Source organism: Ailuropoda melanoleuca, chromosome 12 (assembly GCF_002007445.2).
Source record: "Ailuropoda melanoleuca isolate Jingjing chromosome 12, ASM200744v2, whole genome shotgun sequence".
NCBI lineage: Eukaryota > Metazoa > Chordata > Mammalia > Carnivora > Ursidae > Ailuropoda > Ailuropoda melanoleuca.
In genome coordinates this window covers 64,271,372-64,283,754 of record NC_048229.1, presented here as the reverse complement: position 1 = coordinate 64,283,754, position 12,383 = coordinate 64,271,372, and the positions used below count along the sequence as shown (strand labels likewise).

The window sequence follows — 12,383 nt, the reverse complement described above, 5'->3', positions numbered from 1 at the left end:
ATCCTGTCCCCTTTCCCTGGGCAATCTCCTCCAGCTCCATGACTATAAGCAGCACTCCTTTGCTACACGTGGTTCCTTCTTCCTGGGCTGCCCACAACTTACTTGTCCACCTGGTGAACTCTTACTCATTCTTCAGAACCCAGCTTGATGTTCACTCCTTTCTGGTGCTTCCCAGAACCATCCTTTCAATCAATCATGCATTCAATTCACAAATTTCTAATGAATACCACGTGTTAGACCCAGAATGTGGCCCCATACTATAACTTTCTGTTCACTGGTCTGTCTCTCCAAGTGACCAGGATATCCTGGGGGTGGGAGCTGGCAAGACTGTCTTTTGTTTTTCTAATCCTCAGGCTTTAACATTTACTCTCTGTATGAATGGATGGGCTGGGTGGGTGGATGGATAGAAGGATGGACGGATGAATACACACAGAGCTCCTTGTAAAACAACAAAAATAAACACCCCAGGTAACTCTCTGACTCCCGTTTCTATCCCCTGACACTGCCACAAAGGAATTTGGCCATATGTTATTAAATTAAAGTGAATTAAAATTTGCTTGAAATAACCACAGACTCCCCCGCTCCCCTGAGCCTGCAATGACCAGATTACATCTCCTCCAGGCACAGAAGTTTGACATTTCATTGCAAAGTCATTTTCTTCTCATTTCCTTATGTTGCTAAAATATTCTATTTCTCTTCACTTCCCCTTTGTGTCCCCATTACTCATGTTTAGTTAAATTTATCTGCTGCCATTTTTAATCATCTGAGATAGGCTTGCTGGTGTGGATGTTCCTGGGGCACCGCCTGGCCTTCTAGACCATCTGTCTCCTCCTGGGCCACTCTGAGAACAGGGCACGGATGCCTCCAACAGGGCTTCTGGGCTGATCCTCGGACCCAAGGTTTTTCCCCAAGGCATCTCTGACTTCAGGGTCCTCTTTTTCTCCCCATCCTCATTATCTTCCTCTCTCCAGCCTCCTCCTCTTCTGTTTCCTGGGGCATGGTTTTCATCTTGCCTCAAGGCCTGGTACTTCTTGAGGTCCCTTTGGTCACACTGAGCAAGGGCCCTTGTAATTCTTCTCTCATGAGTTCCCTGAGTAAGTTCTTAATGGGACAAAATATCCAGCAGCCAATGTGGGGGCTATTTGGTGCTTTCCTGGGACACTGCCACACCCACCACATTTCTGTGACTGGCTGGACACCTTCCTCTTTCTCACCTGCCCATTCATACTCATCACGTAGGGGTAGAGAGATTGTTCCCCCTGGAGGCAATTGGCAAACACTAGAAAGGAATATTTTGGCTTGGAGTGGAATCCCAGTCTGGCCTCTCAATAACTGTGCCACTTAAGGACTGGGATTACCCTTGGGACTTAGGGCTTAGAATTTCTCAGGAAAGGGGCAGTCAAGTCCAGGTGGCAACTGAGAGGCAGGGCCCTGGGAGGCAGGATCAGAAGGCTGGAATGGCTACCATTATCTGAGCATTTGCAGTGTGATGGGCTCTGCAGACACATTTGGGGAGTTGGGGCCATGAATCCAGGGTGACAGTGAAGGATGCTTGTTCCTTACCTCAAGCTTTGGGAAAGGGGCTTCTGTGGGATCACTCAGAAGGCTCAATACATGTCCTTTGGAGCTTCAGGGATACAGTGAACCAGGGCGATTTATGTCAGAGAAATCTTAATGGCAGGAGGCAGGCTGGCGGGATGTCTTCACAGTGCAGCTAGGAGAGTAGCCACATCGGGATCTGCCTGCAAGCCCAGAGATCATGAGGGCAAAAGATGAGTGAATGTTTCCGGTGGACCAGAGGTGGCTGCTAACATGAGTGAACCAGCATTGGGGTCTTTTTAGAGCTTGATCAAGAAAGCCTCTGGGTGGAAGAAAGAGCTGAAAATTACTACCAGGCCAAGGGGTAAAAAAAGGGGTCATGCAGAGATTTAGCCTAAATTTCATCCAAGGGCAAGATGAAATATTTTCTATTTTATGAGTCATGTGTATGGGTCTACACATAAATTAATTTTCTTCTTCAGTGAAATGTATTTCACTCTTGTGTCAATTCAAAACATAATCATTTTTCTAGAAGAAGATCATATCTCTAGTCTACACTGATCTACATTTTCTATGATCTCCAGTTGCATCTAGGTCAAAAAGATCAATTATCTTTATTATTTCCCAAATAGTTTATGCTTCTGAACTCTTATCTCATTTAATTTTCATAGCAACCCTGGAAGGAAAGTGCTCTTCTTATCCCTGTTCCACTTTTGAGCATCAGAAATCAAGAAAGGGGCTCCAAGTTACACAAGGGTGAATGGCAGAGTCAAGGTTTAATTAGATAACTCAGGCCCGGGGTTATGGTGGGAGTTCAGGCAGTGGTGGTGACAATGTGAGGGATTAGGGGCTTCGGCAGCCCTCCCCCAAAGCTCCATCTTCGCATTCTTTTTTTTTTTTTTTTAAGATTTTATTTATTTGAGAGAGAGATAGTGAGAGAGAGTGCACAAGCAGGGGAGAGGGGCACAGGGAGAAGCAGACTCCCTGCTGAGCAGGGATCCTGATGCCAGGCTCGATCCCAGGGCCCTGAGATCATGACCTGAGCCAAAGGCAGACACTTAACCACTGAGCCACCCAGGCGCCCCAACCCCCCCTCCTAAGTATGGGCAGCTGCTATTTAGACAAGTTTCAGGTGGGGGTTCCTGACAAACACCTATATAGCACAGTGGCCCTCCAGCTGCCCAGGACTTTGACAAGGGTGCACGGGGCACTCTCTCTCTCTGTCAAATAAAAAAATCTTTAAAAAAAAAAGAATTAAAATAAACAAATAAATAAAATAAAATTTACAATTCCCTGCATGCACTGACCCACACGAGATTCTTCCTCTCTTAATACCACTTAATTACCAGTACTATATCTCCAGGAATGCAACATGCCTCCAAGAACGCCATGCATCCTGTCTTGTCCCCCCAACCTCCTTGCCACTTTGTTTCCTTGGAATCAATGGAGAAAAATGAGCATGGTAAGCAGAGTGGCCTAAAAGCAAGCCCTTCATATAGATACATGGCTGTAGCTTGCAGTAGGGACAGAATGAAGTCCCATGGGTTTTTCTCAGCCCAGCTCCGTCTGCTGGTGGCCAGGGGAGGTGTCTGCCAGGGGCTCGGACACACTGACATCTAGACTAGTTCTGAAGGAGAAATCTTGCCCTTTGCCCTTCACTGGGACTTCACAGGTGTTTTTTTTTTTTTTTAAGATTTTTTATTTATTTATTCAACAGAGATAGAGACAGCCAGTGAGAGAGGGAACACAAGCAGGCGGAGTGGGAGAGGAAGAAGCAGTCATAGCGGAAGAGCCTGGATGTGGGGCTAAATCCCATAACGCCGGGATCACGCCCTGAGCCGAAGGCAGACGCTTAACCGCTGTGCCACCCAGGCGCCCCCACAGGTGTTTTAACATGACTCCAGAAGAGGCCACATCTGGGGTGTCCCACTGGTGTTATCTGAAGTCAGAAGCTCCTCTTCCATTTTTTTCCAGGGAAGGGGTTTCGGCAGGTGTTGAAAAATCTGAGGCAGCAGAGGGTGAGCTGCAATCAGCAGCCTGTGTCTGGCATCTAATTTGATTTGCCTTGTTTTCCTAGCCAGGAGAACTTGGACCCAGGAGTAAAGAGCAGGCTGCAGAGGTGACAGCTGCCTGCTTCATGGCCCTGGCTCTCAGCTGGAGGGCGCACTCGACAGCCATGAAGCCATGCAAAGGAGCATGGCCGGACTCATGTCAGGCACACACAGCATGGGAGATTGTTTTTGATTATGTTTGAAAAGCCCCAGAAAAATCTCTTCCTCAAACTTCCCACGTTCAGGCAAGGGAGTGATTTATTAAGCATGAGTCTGACTAGGCCAGCTCTCCCGGTCGGCTAAAATTGGCCTGGAAAATAAAGTAATTTGTGGTTGTCAGATCCTAAATTAAATGATTCAAATACTACTGCGGCTGATTAAAGGACTTTATTCAATTTCCTCTTGACCACATGCTCTTCTGTGAGGGCAAGAGATACTGTTTCTGGAAGAAATGCAATATTTGGAGACCGTCGATCTAATCTAATGGATGGTGTTTATTAAATAGGGTCTCCCCTCCCTTTTTTGATGAAAGGTGAGACTAAAGTAGGAGGAAGAAGGGACTTCCTGTTTAACTATGAGTGACCCTCTCCTGCCAGGCTGCAGGGCATCTGGGTAGAAGCCTCTGCAGTGAAGCAGGCTGGTTGCCTGAGGAATTTTTAAGGACCTTTAAAAGACCTCTAGACAACAATAACAAAGGTCAAAAATTGAAACGCAAGCATGGGTAAACAATAAAAAAACGCAACTGGGACTGTAGCAGTCTAAGAGTGGTGTCTACATCAGCCTGGGCACTGGTAGAAGGGACAGCCTCGTGTTGCCTACCTAGATGCCCTCCTTTTTCGGCCCCAGTGATTGAACCCGGACAGACCGTCCAGAGATAGATGAGGTGCCCTGGCATAAAACAGATGAGCTGGCTTGGGAACATGAATGAAGAACTCCAGGAAGGAGGTGGTTAGTAGCTGGTGCAGATGCTGGAAGGAGGAGACAGAGAGGTCAGGAAATGTTCAGCCCAGTGGCGTGTTCAGATATGAGAAAGCAGAAACTCAGGAAACAGAAATTAGGAAACAGGGAAAGGAAACTCAGAGTGGGGGGAGGGGGGCAAAGATGCTGTTGGTTGAGAAGAGAGGAGAGCAAGCTCAGAGAGAGACTGTGTGATCCTGGGAGAGAGATGGAGATACCAGCTGGCTCCCACAGCAGCCCTTACTCCCAGCTGCCTCTGTTCCAGGTTCTGCTCCAGTTTGTGCTCATGTTGAAAACAAGCTCACACCTTCTTAAGGTGGTTCAAGCAGGACTCAGAAGAGCCCAGGTGGACATAAGAATCAACAGAAGTTTTTCAATAGTGAACCACAGGGCAGTTCACCATATAAAACATAAGCAATTTTTATAGGTTTTTAAAAAAGATTTATTTATTTTTAGAGACAGAGAGAGAGAGCATGTGTGCACCGGGGGCAGGGTAGAGGGAGAGGGAAAGAGAGAATCTCAAGCAGACTCTGTGTCAAGCTTGAAGCCCAATGTGGGGCTGGATCTCACAACCCTGAGATCATGACCTGAGCTGAAACCAAGAGTCAGGTGCTCAACTGACTGTGCCACCCCGGCACCCCTATAAGCAATTTTTAGACAATGATTCATCTAATCTCAAATGGATGAAATCAGACCAAACTAGTAGGGAAAAGCATGACCTTTTGACCACAGCACGGAAGAGGTGGCAGGCACGGGGAAAGAATTGGGTTTGCCTTTTCTGGGACTACCTGGTCTCCCTCTGACCTCACTCTTGGGCTTCTGTCTCTGGAGGAAAGGAGGCCATGAAAACTACAGTCACGGCCTGGCCCTCCTACCCTGGGCCAACAGACCAGGAGCTTACTGAAGGGACATTCACTGAAAATTCCAGGTGTCTCCAAGATCTCGTCAGGAAGAAAGACCACAGAGACCTGGGAAAGGAACACAGAAGCAAGAGCATCTGGATCCTGCTGGGCCCATTGGAAGGTGCAGATGTACTCATCCAGATTCCTCAGGCCTCTGTGCAAGCTGCCCTCTCAGAGTCTGGGATAAGGTTTAGATGGTCCCCCCAGTAATGAAACCTCTCTCCAAACATTTATTATTCTTTTTTCTTTTTTCTTTTTTTTTAAGATTTTATTTATTTATTCGACAGAGATAGAGACAGCCAGCGAGAGAGGGAACACAAGCAGGGGAAGTGAGAGGAAGAAGCAGGTTTATAGCAGAAAAGCCTGATGTGGGGGCTCAATCCCATAACGCCGGGATCACGCCCTGAGCCGAAGGCAGACGCTTAACTGCTGTGCCACCCAGGCGCCCCTATTATTCTTTTTAAAAGATTTTATTTATTTATTCGACAGAGAGAGAGCGAGTGAGTACAAGCAGGCAGAGCAGTAGGCAGAGGGAGAGGGAGAAGCAGGCTCCTCACTGAGCAGAGAGCCCAACTTGGGGCTCGATCCCTGGATCCTGGGATCATGACCTGAGCCAAAGGCAGGTGCTTAACCGACTGAGCTCTCTTAACACATTTAAAGGGCTAAATTTTGCCGCTGTCCCAGCCCAGAGACCTGGAATCTGAGTCAGTTATCCTCACCCAAATATTAGTGGGGGCTTTTCTTTCCACTTCCCCAGGTCATCCCACCTTCTGCTGAGACTCATGAGGGACAACCGTCACATGGGGCCAGTTGCAGGCAAGTGAGTGAATACCCAGGGCAGAGACAAGCATCACCCCCACTGAATGATTAGCGAGCAAGACTTCCTTCCCAAATACCTAGCACAGCTTTAGGCACAGGCAATGGACCCCAGTAGTTAGACAGGAGCCCACCACCTCCTGCTGACTATGCAGACAGTGTCTTCAGCACCGGCCTTGGGGACCTTGCTCTCCCTGGAATACTTTCTCCACAGACAACCACAAGGCTCTCTCCCTCACTTTCTTTAGGTCTCTTCTCAAGTGTCACCATCTCAAAAATAAGGATCTGATCATCTGATTTAAATAGCCCTCCTTTCCCGCCTTACCCTGCTATTTTTTCCCAAGCACTTTACCCTACTTGCCATAGACTATTCATGTTTATTTGTTGTCTCTCTCCCCACTGAAATGTAAGTTTAACGTTTTGTGTGTTTTGGTATCCATTCCCCAGCACCCAGTATAGGGAGGACCTGGCTCATAGCAGTCATCCAGTAAATACTTGTAAATATATTGAATGAATTGTTTTAATTTAGACTGTTTTTTCAGCCCGAGTGTATATTTTTCATATGTTGAGAATCAGTCTAATGTAGTGAGTAAGGCCATAGTCTCTGGTGTCAGGCTGCTGGGTCAGATCCTAGCCCTGTCCCTTATATGTGGGCTTTAGCAAGTTCTGTGCCTCCCTTTACTTACCCACAGAATGGTAGTACTCTCTCTCTCCCTAGCAGTGTTGCCGAGAAATTTAAAGGAGTCGAAGCATGTAATGGCTTGCAACAGATCCTGCCTATGTAAACGTCAGATTAACATTTTATTGGGCATATGTATTTCATTTCAAATGTTTATGTTACTGTCCTTTGTCTGCTTTTATGGGGGTAATTTTTCTAGTTGATGGGCAGTAAGTTCTTCGCGAGAGCAACCCTCCCGGGTCTGGGCTGAGCTCACAGCCTCCAGGGGGCGCCCGGGGCCCGCGCTGAGGGAACGAGGCGGCCCCGCGAGTATCTGTGCAGAGAACTCTGGCCGCAACCGCGACCTGGGTCCACCTGGGTTTGCCCCCCTCGTCCCGAATCCTCTTCTCGCTCCCCCTCCAAGAATGGTGAGCTGGAAGGCGGCCCGGTGCGGGCGGCTGGAGCGTGGTCTGGGGAATGCGAGGATCTGTCCCGCTTAATCCAACCCCACCGTTGTGTGAGGGCCTCGAGCTTTCAAACCGATGTTGGATTGTTTCTCCTCTCGCCGCGCCCACCGCGCCCCTGGGAAGCAAGCGGGGATGCTGCCCTAGTGTCTCAGAAGACGTACCCTGCCGGCAGGCCGCATCTACGGGGTGGGGGATGGGGGAGTAGAGTCCTGGTTATTTTACTCTAAAGAACTTTCAACATTAACACGTCTTCATGGGCGCCTCGCTGTGACCTTAGGAACTGGGGACAGAAGCCAGGGTGAGGTAGAGGCGAGGGAGGCTGCGGGGTCAGGATTCAATGTGGGACTGGCTAAGCGGCCTTAGATGGCAGCACCAGGGCTGAGGGATGGAGATGATGGGGTTGGGAGGCTTGAGAGGGAGGCAGAGGGATGACCACAGGGTCCCAGCCAGAAATGAGGCCAGAAAATCCTCAGGGCTGGGGACCAGAGAGGCCTCTGCAGGAGCAGAGGGTGAGGGAGACATAGGGTACTCAGTGTGGCCAAGACTGTCAGGTCTGGAAGTGGAAGGGTATCAGGAAAGTTTGTGACCTGGCCCCTGCGATGGACCATTGACACACTGTTAAAGTTACCCAAGATGAAGGCAGTTCTTTGAGGTAAGGAAGGGCAAGCCAGGGCCCAGAACAAGGGCTGAGAAGGGGGGGAACAGCATGTAGGAGCCTCAAAAGCTGGGGGGGGGGCTGGTGTTCAAGAGCACAGGAGCTATGGTCTCCCGGAGTACTGCGGGTCTGGAGAATAAGTGGCAACCCCCAGGGACTGTGGGGAAGCTGCGGCAGGAGGGGATATGTTCAAAGCAGAAGATGGAAGGACAGGTTGTGCATAGGTCCATGGGAGATGGCCCCTGTTTTCCAGAGTGGGAGGAACACAGATGGGGAGCAGGTGAGGAGATATGAGACTTCAGGGGATGGACGGACAGGATAGGGTGACCAAGGGTATGAAGGTAGGATGCTGGACAGGTCCCAAGGCTTCATGGGGGCCACTGGACAGATCCAGGGCAGCAGAGACCTTGCTCGTGCCCCAGACCTCAGCTGCTGCTTTCAAAGGACTATCTCCTGAATAGGTTCTGAATAGAACCTAGGAGATAGGTTCTGAATAGAACCCCCTGCACCATGCCATGTTCTTGGATGGAGGGAGCCATCATGGGCTCTCAGTGCACACCAAGGAGCCCCACACGTGCGGAACACTTCTGGAAGCATTAAGTGCTTTAAAAGGCCTTCTGCTTGGCATGTCAGCCCCATTAGAGGGAACATTTTATCACAATGGAGGCACAAGTAGGTTGTTTGATGGTAATTGCTTTCCTAACCCATAGAGAAAATGCATCACAAACCCACCACAATTAAGTAAAGTGGTCACATTCCTCTTGTTTGATTTAGAGCTATTTAGAAATATTAGCAACTGACTTTGCTTCCAGGTTTTGTTTTGTTTTTTTTTCTCAACTGAAACTTTTTTTCTCTTGAATCCCATAAAATATTCTAAGTGCTCCAGGAGGGAGGAATGAAAGGATGTTTGCATTTTCAGCTCTGCAGCCAGCCATTGCTCAAATAATACCCTCAATGTGTAACCTGGGAGTTTAATATCCTCAAATATTTATAATTACACAGAAATAGCCCTAAGAAATGTTCAGCTTACTCACAGCTGGATAATTATTGGCATCCAACGTTCACAGACTCAGAACTGCTTCTCAAAGTTTGGTGGTGTCCCTCTGCCGCTCAAAGCATGCAGGGTATATGGAATCTGTGGGCAGACCCCTAAGGGGGCAAAGAGTTGGCACCCAGGGCTCTTAGCTCTCCCTAGCACACTGCAGCTTCCTCTCTTGCTAGGCACGAGTTCCCTTCTTCTTCCCCAGAGCACGAAAAGTCCAGGTGTGAAATGCAAATGGCACCCAGCCCCATTGGTCATGAGGAAGAGTCAGTGTGTTGTACAAACACACACACACACACACACATACACACACACACAAGGAGGACTCAATCCTTCCCAGCAAATCCTTTAGTCACTCATGGATGAAGTTCCGTATCTGGGGGTTTCCCATGTAGTCTCAAGATGCTCCCCGGAAAAGGGTGGTGTGGTCAGATAAGCATGAGATGTGCTGCACACTCCATCCTGTGGCCCTTTGGAGGGCACAGTGCACATGCTCTACTAATGTATTTTCCCTTTCCTGACATCTCTCCTGCTGCTCCCTGCGCTTCATGCACATTTCCAGAAGAATATCAAGAAAACTATTTTCCCTGCATAATTATCCGCCTCCTCCCCACCCACCTACACACATCTTTCCTGCTTTGAAGTGGCAGCTGCTCTGATTTCTTTAAGTGGACTGCACTCTGCATTTACTAGTCAGGTGGAGTTAAAATAAAGGAGTTGCCAGCCAAGGCTGTGGCGAGGGACTCGGCACTAGCCCTCTCCTCACCCCACCTGCCTAGGCTCCTTTGTCCATATTCAGGTCTTCTTCCCACTTCTTCTGAGCTGGGGGTACAAGGCTGTTGGGCTTGGAATCGGTCACTATCCAGTGGCTGGTCCTCTTTCCCCTAAACTCAAACAGCCTCAGTCTTGACCTTGCAACCAGATTTGAAATTCCTCTTTAGTAAGATCAGCTAGTATGCTGTCAGCAGCAGGACACAGAAAACCCAACCCAAAATAATCCAAACAATAAAGGAGTGGCCTGGCTCACATAACCTCAGAGTCCAAAGGTGGCTGAGGCTCCAGTCAAGATTTAGGCAGGGCAATGACTCCACTGCTCTGGGATTCCCTCAGGCCTGACTGCCTCTGGCTATGGGCTTCATCCCCAGCCTAGCCACACCTAAGGCCATAAAGAGGTCAAAGCTATTCCAAACCCATGTCTACACTGACTGTCCAGAAGAGTCAGTGGGTCTTTCTCCACATGATCAAAAAACATCTTCCCAGAGACCCATCAAAAGTCCCTCTGGTCCAGGTGATCCAGATTGGGTTTGGTGTCCAACCATTAGCCAATCGCAAGGACCAGGTGGATGGAACATGCTGACTGGCTTCACTCTATCAAGGCCTGCCTGTGCAGCTGGGAAGGCTGGGAAGTCCAGGGGCTGCATAGGGGAAGGACGGACATTCAAATAAAATGTGGAGTATATCACCAAAGGGAAGAGGAAATGGATGCCAGAAGGCCCACAATGGTGAACATCCACTTCTCTGCGTAATTTGTAATAAAGTCCCCTTAGCTTATCTCTTTGGGAACCAAAGATCGATCTCTTTCTCTGTGCACTGCAAGCAAGGCCCTTACCTGTCTTGTATCCCCAGCACCTAGAACACTGACTGGTCAACCCAGTGCTCCACCAGTAAGCGTGGAAGGAAGGGATCAAAGATAGGAAGAAACAGGAAAGCCAACTTCCCATTTGCTTGGTGCAGGTGACTGGGGCGCTGGGTGAGTTGATGGACTAAACATCCCTGGGATCAATGGTGCTGGCCGGTTGGGACCCAGGGCCCAGAGTGGCACATGCTCTCCTCCACAGACTTCACTTCTGAGAAGGCCAGGAGAAGGAAGAACTTTTGCCAACAGAACTATGTGGCCTGTCATGTAAGTATCCACTACCCAAGCTGCAGGGATAATTCAAGGAAATTCTGGAAGCATTTATGGAACATCTACTTATGCCAAGTCCAGGAATGGGCACTGCAGAGCTCACAAGTGGACAAGGCACAGCTAGTCTGTGCCCTGTGGGGGTCCAGCCTGGTGGATATGGGTCACAACCAACCCAGGACAAAAACAGTGGGAACTCCATCACCAGAGGTCGGAGGAGCCCCCTCACTGCCCCCTCTGCATCACCTCAGACCTCTCTCTCAACAGCCAGAATGAGCACCTAGGTGCCCTCACATAGCTGCTGGGTATTCTGGACACTCCTCTTATAGATTTGTGATGAATCAATCCAAACTTTCATGTTTCTACCTTAGTTGCTAAGGCTTAGAGGAAAGAGTGCCTCTCTAATTTTCCTTAGGAAGAAGTTGGTACCTTGGACACAACGTTGTTTCCCTGAAAACTATTCTTAGTAAGAGGAATAATTTTTTTTAACAAAATAATCTGTTACTCTAAGTTTTTTTAAAACGATTTTAATCTCTATGCCCAATTCCACAGTGGATGTGTGTTCAATGTCAAGAGCCCGCAGATGTCCCAGGTCAGGTGTCTGGGCAGCAAGAAGGGATCCTGTGGCTTCCTAAAGCCAGTTCCCATTTCCCGGAAACAGGTGTGCTGGGTTGGCTCAGTTGGAAGAGTATGCAACTCTTGACCTTTGGGTCATGAGTTTGAGCCCCACATTGGGTGTAGAGATTACTAAAAAAATAAATAAACTTAAAAAATAAAAATAAATAAAGTCACATGGCACCATGTAAAATATGAGACACAACAGGGAATTTTAATAATCTTCTCATGTTGTATAGTGTGTCTACGTTGAGAAATTTTTGAATGTGTTCAAAGTTTTGGTTAAACTATCTGCCAATTCTTCCCCAGCTGACTCATCCAGCGAGATCCCCTGAAGCCCTTGGGTCTAAAGAGGGGAACTACTGGGGTGGGGACCCAGGATTTTCAATGAGAGTCTATGCTGGTCATGCCTAGAGGGCATTTCTTCTCCTTTCAGGAGCTATTCCAATTCAATCACCAGACTAAAAGTATTCATTCGCTTTGTAAATTTTTTTTTTTTCCGGCAACTTCCATGTTTCAAGTTCTGTTCTAGGTGCTGGTCTAAAACTCTGGGCAGCCTATTCCTCAGGAAAGTTACACCGAAAAGGATCTTTTCTTGGCCCTGTGAGATGTGCTGTGAAGACAAAAGTGAGAAGTAGGACATGGCCAAGCTGTGACTCCCAACTCGTCAGCAGTCCTAGCTTCGCATTGCTGCTATAACAAATCAACACAAACTTCATGGTGAAAACAAATATATTCTCTTATGGGTCTAGAGTTCAGAAGTCCAAAATCAGTTTCA

The 12,383-nt window shown here is 48.3% G+C and overlaps 1 long non-coding RNA gene across 2 annotated transcripts in view; it reads right to left on the bottom strand.

The window, feature by feature from the left end:
• Nucleotides 1-12,383, bottom strand: part of LOC105239323 — a 69,276-nt gene that overhangs the window by 4,012 nt on the left and 52,881 nt on the right. For both annotated transcript variants that reach the window (XR_004619252.1, XR_858168.3), the window contains exon 3: nt 1,564-1,742. This is a non-coding gene — a long non-coding RNA (uncharacterized LOC105239323). The remainder of the gene's footprint in view (nt 1-1,563; nt 1,743-12,383) is intronic.